At 41.2% G+C, this 8,929-nt stretch overlaps 1 long non-coding RNA gene across 1 annotated transcript; it reads left to right on the forward strand.

Moving 5' to 3' along the window:
• Nucleotides 1–1,608: 1,608 nt before the first annotated feature.
• On the forward strand, nucleotides 1,609–6,007 carry LOC136791013 (uncharacterized). Its single transcript, XR_010832090.1, has 3 exons — nucleotides 1,609–1,700; nucleotides 4,430–4,528; nucleotides 4,970–6,007. It is a non-coding gene; the product is annotated as an uncharacterized lncRNA (long non-coding RNA).
• Nucleotides 6,008–8,929: the final 2,922 nt, after the last annotated feature.

Here is an 8,929-nt window from a genome sequence, read left to right on the forward strand (position 1 = left end):
GCTTCCTGCAGGGCTCTGTTTATGAGCTGCCCTTGTATGTCCTCACTACTGTTACCCTCTTGTTTTCCTGGAGCTATCTTTTGGCAAATGCTTGTCAGGTTGTAATAGGAATAAAAATGATGCTGTGCTTCCCAATATCCCAGTGACGCTGAAGAATTAGAGATATTTTTTTCCCTATGCAGCAGGAAATGGGATTTCTAACCATCATAGTTGCTCTTTTCTGTGGTATGAACTATGAATTGTAAAACTTTTTCTTTTTTGTCCTGTCAAAGGATCTAGCCACAGGAGAGCTTCCTGAACTTTTTTTTTTATATATATAATTTATTTTTTTAACTAATTCCCTGAGGTTAGGGCTTTGAGAGTCCATAAAAGTAAAGGATACCTCCCACATCAAGGAGAAATTATTTATCTCCCTCTGAGGAAAATCCTGGGTTTGGCTGGACATCCTCTCAGATGTCCAGTCTCTCCTAGGGTGCTTCCATCTGACTTGCCATTCTCTTTCGAATCTGGGCCTACTTTACCTGGAGACAGTTTTGATCCTCAGCGCTCCCTTCCCTCTCTCCATCCCTCCTCCCAAGCCACCACGCACTCTTCAGCCAAGGCACATTTGGCAGAATAGACAGGAACTAGTCCAAGATTAGGATCTTCATCAGTCAAGCAGTTGCTTGTCATCTTGTCCCCTCCTGATGCACAGGTGGCTTTGAGCTTCCCCGTCTGGCAACACAAGAGGCAACTGCTAACGCAGCCTAGTTGATTCAACTCAACAAAACCAAAGAATTTGGAACGACAAGATGAAAGATCACCTTTTTGTGCTGTGGTACCCTGAAGGCAGGCTTCTTATTCTGCAAAATCTGGGAAATTGTGGTTGATGTCAGCACTGATGGAATGAAATACAACTCCTGTCCAGCCCAGCCCTCGTTGTGCTTCATGTTTTAATGTTTGATAGTTGGTTCATTGAATCCATATTTGTTTTCTGTACCCATGAGAGTATGCCAGAGGCTTGCTGTGCCAGTTTGTCACAGGTGAGATTAATCTTTATTTTATTTTTTGTTTTGTTTTGTTTTTGTGTAGTCTAACCTTTAAAATGGCCACTTTGGCTGTACTTAGCTGCATGGCAGGTGTAGGTCTTATGGTTTATATTCCTAGGTATATCATAAATATGGAACAATTCAGATTGATAGGGAACTCAGAAAGTCATCTGGTCCTACTTTAAAAGCAGGGTCAGTACTGGATTCAGGCAATAAATTGCAATACCTCTTTTCTTTCTGTCTGCCCAAGTGCAATCCAGTGCTATGCTTCTCTCCAGCTTTCTGTCCAGGTGGTGAGCGAGAGAGACTTTACTGGTCTGTGTTACTGGTATTCAGGCTAGCTCAGGTATAGTTTGTGTGAAAGGCAGTCCCTTTTTATATATAAATAAAACATTGGTTTAAAGCATATTTAGAGGAATAACTCCTTGGTTCAAGAAGAAAAATAGACATTTTTGAAGTTCTTAGACAAGGAGGAAATTATGAAACACTTCCCCAAGTATTTTATCCATGTAAGTTCCTGATTCTTTACAGGAAGTTTTTTCTTTTTCTTTTTTTAATTTAATTTAATTTAATTTTTTTTTCAGATCTCTGCTCTTATTTGGTCCAATAACAATTTCATAATGTGGCCTTCATCTGAGGCTGTAGGAGCATCGTTACTAATTTCACTTTACGGTATGTGAAATAGGGAAGGTGCCTTACTTGTAACCCAAGCAGAGAAATAGTTAAGTATCTTAAGCTGTGTAAGCAAAAAAAAAAAAAAAAAAAGAGAGAGAGAGAGAGAGGGAAAAGTTGCCAACATATTTTTGACAAAAGACAGGAAAATGACAGGCTGTTTGGGGTATGCAAAAAATTTTTCCTTTCATACATATTGACAGCCAGAGGGGGGTTATTATTGAGAATATGGGTAAAGTTACTGCCAGTTTCTGCTGGTACTCATGTTTAAAAAGAAACTATGGAAACCAGGAGTAGGAATATTAATTAAGTTCAAATTTGGAATGCCTTTGCCAGGAGTGGCTGCATGAATTCAATGAAGCAGCCTGTTGGGTTGCAATTCACTACGTTGTTTGCAATTTAATAGAATGCTGAACTTTTCATAAATTAACATGTTGTTTCAATAATCTGATTAAAAGGTTATATGTTGATAAGATTAGCCTTAGCTGAGTTTTTTCCCCTTTCTTGCTTAAAGAACCAGAGTATATTTTCTTTAATCAGTATGCAGTCATAAACTGTACCTTAGGGGCAAGATCACTGCCTCATTTAGATTGTGCAAGTGCAGAAGAAGTCAGTTTACACCAGCTGAGTATATGACCCTTGTCCATGGTTTCTGGTGAGCATCTTAATTATAAAGATATACCAAAAATTTAGATTTTGATGAGGTGTGGAAGTTGATTTAATCCTACTTTTTATAGAATAAGATAGCAGTGGTGATACTTGATTTTCTTTCAGTTTGTCTTTTTCTTCCGTATAACTTGACTACTTCACATCCCATATGGTTAGGAATGTTACAAATGTGTGTGTGTAAATATACACAGAGAGAGAGGAAGAGACACAAACTCATGAACAGATGTAGGAAGAAAACTTTGCTTGTAAAGGATCACTTCCTAGGACACTGGAGCAACTGCGAGTAGGCTCAACACTGCAGCCTCCATTTCAGAAACTTAGATCCACCAAAGTGACTAGATGTTCAAATCCTGTTGTTTTAAGGGGCTTTACATGCCTGATTTAATGAGTTTGTGCCATAACGTGGCATACCTTAGTGCTCTGCAAGCATTAGCTGGGTCCACGAGGATGATGCGAGTGGTGGGATGTATGTTGCTGACTGGTGCCCCACAGAGCCACAGGTGGAAACACCTCCAAACAAAGTGACAGGTCCTCAGTTGTGTAGACAGCTACCTTCTCTGCCCACTTCCTTCTGTGCCTTCTTTTTTGTGTGGATTTAGCCACATTTGAGTCTCACTAGTGCTTATGTGTCCCTCTCTCTATATAACTTGAGCGTGCAGGTACATAAATTGCCATGACAGTTGTTAAGTGCAATTAAACTTAAAGTTAAGTGCAATTAAACTCAAGGAAGATCTGAATTTTACATCAAGTATGGATAACCACGTACCTGATTGCCTGGAAAATGAGGTATTAAGTGGTGATTTAAGGACCAAGCAAAGCAGCCAGCCACGGCTCCCAGTTTATGATCCAGTCCTGAGCTCAGTTCACTGAGCTATCATATACGTCCAGCACTAGCATTTGTTCACTGATCTCCCCCTTCCGTGGCCTTTTTTGACAATGGAGGAAAGACTTTGAAAGTATCAGCTCTAGCTCTGCAGAACTGTCTTGTAGTTCGACCAGAGAACATGCAAAGATGGGCAGGGGACAAAATAGGAAGGCTGAGAGTTTGCTGTCTTGTGTGCAGAAGAGCAGGTGGAGTTATCCATGGGATGCTGCTCAGTTTTTAGGAGTACAATGAAATATGTTCCGAGTAATTCTCTCAAAACCCTTCAAGTGAGAGGCAGCGATTCAGGAAGGCTGCCAGTTTTGTATAAGAATAGGGTAGCTGCTTTGGTTTTTAACTGCCTTACATCTTTGTGATAAGAATGGTGACTGTGTTCAGAAAGCACTTATTAAGCCAAAAATAACCCCCCATTTTTCTGTGAAAAGCGAGTTATAAATATAATCACAGTCAGCAGTAGATCTCAAATCTAAATTGTACGCTTTGCTGAGACTTTTTTTTTTTTCCCCCTAGACAGAGGTTAGCAGATGGTAAGGATGCACTTCCCTGAGACGGTAGAAGGGAGGCAGTCTTGCTTCAAGTAATGCTATTTCTGGGCGATAATCCAAAATGCACAGTAGGCAGAAGTTAAAAGGAAGTGCTTGCTTTTAGGTTTTTAAACTATATCCCTTAATCCTGGGTGATGATTGACAATCATGATTTAGAGTACGAGGTGCCCCTTTCTAATCCGGCAAGTTTGATGTTATTTGCGTATCTAGTATGGCTTTATTCAACTAAAACTAAATGGGAGCCTGTGCAATTGATGCCACATTTCAGAGATGAGTCCTGGACTGGGAGTCTATTTACAGATTAGTGGATACACAGTATCCATAGTACTCGCCTTTTTTTAATGTGCCCGTGTGTGTAATTTAAAGACTCCAAAAGGCGAATTTACAATTAAAATGTTTCTTGCTGGGTAAGAATACTAGTGGGAGACTTTTTACATAATTTAATTCACCGTGAAGGGAAGCAATATACAAGATTATATTAATCCTAGTTTGATAATTATAGTAAAATAAGAATACATGTTTGTATTTAATAATGATGAAAAAAGCTATCATTTGTTGGCTTTGTGGTTGTGGTTTTTTATTTTATTTTTTTTTAACATTACAACATATGTGCTCGATCTTCGTTTCAACAGAAATGCCTTTCTCCTTGCTGAAGTTTGCAGTACGTGAATGTAAAATGAAGAGGACAAAATAGTTAAAGAACATTTGCCCATGGTTTCTTATTTGTAAAGGTGAGGTGGCGCTTATCTTCTGTGATCAGGAGCTTTTAAATCCATTTTGCTTAAAGAAAAAAAGTAAAAGATGATGATACATTTGAAATGGCAAATAGAAGATGCCTTCAAAAAAAGCTGGTGTGACTTAAGCGTGTAAAGCTTTGCAAAATCTTCTGCATTTTATAGCTTTTACTGTTGATTTGCCAAATACAGGCTAGCTAAGATGCACACTCTTGCTGATTAAAGCTTGGCATGTATATTTAGCATTAATCACAAGCAGCTGTGGTGGAGGGAAACCTTCTTTCTAGCCAGCCAGATTATATTAGATTAAAATGATCCATATGTAAGGTGTTGCAATACCTACTACTGGGGCAGGAGGGAAATCACATTACACTTGCAACTAGATTAACACAGGGATTGAGCTGACGAATAATTCTCTCCTGCTTTTTGTTTTGTCAGGTGGGAGAAATAAAGTGTTGCTACACCGGTGAACCGCCTCAACGAGGCATGCCTCTGGAATTGCTTTGGATGTGCCCGCTGGCTCCTCGGGTCAGCGGAGGAGCCCAGCAGAGCCCGGTGCTGTAGGATATATGCCTGTAAACCCCGGCTACACAACCCCGTCTGCAGGGAATACAGCTGCCTGTAAACTGCAATGGGCCGATTAGTGGATGATGTTGGGTGCATAGTTGTGCACCTCGGATGCTGCAGAAGCCGCTTGTCAGCTGGCTGAGGGGGGAGCCCGCTGCTGGGACGGTGCCTAGGGTGGCAGGAGCTGAGAAGACAGGCTGCACTCGATCGCAGTTCAGTGCATGGGAGGGTGTGCTACCGTGAATGGGGTGTGAGCACGCACTGCATGCTTGCAAAACTCATCTCTAAAGGCAGGAATATTGTCCTTTGTGGCTTGAGACTGTCAGTGGAGGGGGACAATATGTGATGTTTTCTGCAGTGTCTTAGAGAAACAATAGCTCAATCAAATATTGCACGGGGCTAAGGAGTGGGGAAGGGGGGCCTGAGCTCGATTTGCATAATGCCAGCACTGGAATTTGGCTGCCAGCGGGGCAGGAGAAGGCAGGGGGCTATAGAATTCACTCCTGGTTGTGAATAGCACTGGGGGCTCCATGCTGAACTACTGGGATGGAGCCGTGGTGGGCCTGGGCATGCTTCCAGCGTGCTCTGTCGCAGAGGAAATTCCTCTCTTCGGTAGTTTTGTCTAAGCAAAGAAAACAGGACCAGGATCCTGTTTATCTGGGACTCTTGAGGAACCCGTCTATGTTGTTATCTTGTTACATCTTTTTTCCCTAACGTCTAATGGCATCAGATTTTGGAACAGCATTAGTCTCTCTCTGAATCAGGCTTAAGGCAGTGTTCTGGCCTCTGTTCCCATGCTAAGAGCACCTCCTTTCAAAATTTCTGGCCTCATGCATTGAATGTGAGGCTCCTGCTCTCATAAATTGAAAATCTTGTACACTTGCAGAGCAGTGCAGCCACCTCCCTCCTGCTCTCCCACCCTGACTGCCACCTACAGCTGTTCTGAGGGAAGGGTCTTGGAGCATGAGGAAAGGCATGGTGCTGTGCTGCAGCTCGGTCGTGTTCCCCCACAGCATCTTGCACTCATATTATGGGGTTGCAGCTGAGCACTCGGCCTTTCCTGGTCCTCTGAGGCAGCTGGTGAGATGTGACACGTCAGGAGAGAAAAATCCTGAGTGGTCTCACTAGGAAATCAGATCCAAGTTGTGGGTGCCTGTGGGATAGCAGTTTGCCATCCTCACTGAGGTTCTGGGGTAAGAATGTGGTGGCCAAAGGAGCAAGGAGACTTGGTCAGAGCATACTCAGCTGCAGTTTATATATATATATATATGTATATATGTGTGTGTATATGTATATATAATGTATATAATGTTGATGTGGAATTTGATCTTCTTGTGTAAGGTAGCACAACTAGGCTGTATGATTACCTCTGGACCTCTCCAGGCTCAAGGGAAGAGAGTGCCTGCACCACAGACCAGGGCTTCTGTCTTGTGCCTGGCTTCCGTACATCTGGTAATGGACTTTCTCTTCTGCTTCTGTCTTATTCTGGTCAGCCAGAAGTTGACCCCTTCGCCTGACAGCAACGAGCTTTCCTTCATCTGCTTTGTGTTTGTACTGTGCCCCCCTCTCTCATTGTCAATCCCAGCTAATTTTTCATCTTCTACCTGGCCTATTTCACCTAAGAACTAGTGGCATAAGAACGTTGGGTCCTACCATACTCAAAGTGCTCTATCTGCATACATATTTTTGTACCCTTTCTAATATGAGGCCTGTATTATGTTGTATTTGAAGAACGTACTAGGGGCTGAAGATTGCCTTCTTTCGTGCACAGCTGGGATGGTTTCCAACCGTGTACTATGAGTGCTAACGCTCAGCTGACAGTTTATTTTAGCTTTGTTACTCCATACGTGCATGGCAGCTACATGGCACTAACACATTTAATCGATGTAACAAAAAATATCTGGGCAGGAATTTTTAAAAAATCAGAACAGGGAAATGAACACACAGCTTGCTGAGGAGAGCTCACCTAGAAGCTACTCAGTGTCTACTGCAATACATCTCAGAGAGATTCTGGCCATCATCCTACTTGGTCTTGTTAAGTGTGACACCATAGGATTGTGGCTGGTGCCTCAGGCCATTTATATGTGAAAAATGCAGGGAATACTTTGGTTCACATCAGGATTTAGATATCTGTCATGTTTCAGGCAGTCACCCCATTTTAGATGGGATCTCAGACAGACTGCCTCTGCAGCATATTGTTGCTGTATCATTGTCTAATAACAATGCTGCACCTGGAGGCAAAGCAGGGCAGGGGCTTTTCAGAGCACTTCCAGTAAGTCAGGAGTGGAAAGTTCTGAAAAGCAACAGGGTTTGGACTGCTGATTCCACTCAGGAGTCCTTGAAAATTAAATTTGTTGAGCTCAATTAAACCCCTTCCTTTTTAATGAATACTCTGAGTACCTGAAACACATACCAGTAAAGTCTAATGTCATATCCCACAGCCTAAGGTTTATTTCTCTTTCCTTGTATGTCAGAATATGCCAGTGAGGTATGGTATGAAGGATCAGCCGAACAACTCTGGGGCAGTAGCACTACCTGGATATGAAATCTGAAAGGCCTTTCAAAAAGCATCTGTGAAATCTCTGTCCCTGAAATTATGTCTATTCAGTTTAAACTGTATTTCTCAAACAAAATTGGTGGGAAAGAACTTTCATATACCTATTTTTATTGGGACTAGTTTTAGACATGTCACCCTGTAAAACCATGTCTCCTAGTACCACAGATATAATGCGAGGGCATCTTCAAGAGGATGGAAGTGACAACAAAATTCAGGAACTGCTTGGAATGACTTTTGTAAATTATATAATATTGCATGCTCAAGAATCTGATTTATCATAGCCTGAAAATTAGCCTTTGCTTATAAGCTTTGGTAATGCATTGAGAAAGGCAAACTCTGTGATAGTGAACTGTTGTTTTCTTCAAATGTAGGTCATGGCTTGTCACTGCTCCAAGCTTAAATGTTGTAATTTGGCCTTCTAGGGAAACTCTGTTTTCCACTCGTGTGAAAAACATCCACTCCTTGTGAATTTGTAGATTTAAACAGTGATTGTTTGCATAATTGATGTCTTTAAAAGAAGTCATTCTCTGTACTTCTCAATAACATTTAAAAATCAATCAATATCTGAAAACTATATACTCTCCACAAACCTAATGAATGCATGTCTCTGAGAAATTGCAGCTTGCATTGTATTTTGAATTAATTGGCAAACAGTTACATAAAGAGATCATATTAAGGTCTCTGAAAAAGGAAGCTGGGTTAAGGATGAGCTTTCATCTTTAAATCTGCTTTTCCTGACTTTTTAAAAGCTTGATTTGTCAAGATGCAGTTGACTCTTCTGTTTTGTGTATAGATTTTCTTACTTTGTTTTTCTTTTAAATAAAGAGGTTGTGGGGGAAGCCAGTACAACATCAAAGCACTAAAGTAAAGAGCTTTAAGGGAAGGAAAAGAGAGATGTTAAGATTAGCTGAACAAGGGAAGCAAAGGTGTGGAGGAGATATAATCATATAAAGACATGGCAGTGAACTAGTCTAATGAGACACAAGGCTAATTAAAGAAAAGGAACAGATTTAATTATTCTCAGATGTTTTACAAGGCATGAGAATGAGGCTAGCTGAAATATCAGTCCTGCTCTAACCCCAAATTCTGTCTCTATCTTCCTCTATGAAGGCACTGAAAACCTCCGAGTTCTGGCCTCATTTACCTGTATTATTTTCCTCCTGGTGACACTGTTTTAAGAGGTGTGGTGTGTGTTATTTTCCTGGCCCTGTTTTCCACATGATGCTTAGGGAACCATATCAGAAACCTTGGTATCAAACAATTTGCAGTCTTTG

This window comes from Anser cygnoides, chromosome 5 (assembly GCF_040182565.1).
Source record: "Anser cygnoides isolate HZ-2024a breed goose chromosome 5, Taihu_goose_T2T_genome, whole genome shotgun sequence".
Lineage (NCBI taxonomy): Eukaryota > Metazoa > Chordata > Aves > Anseriformes > Anatidae > Anser > Anser cygnoides.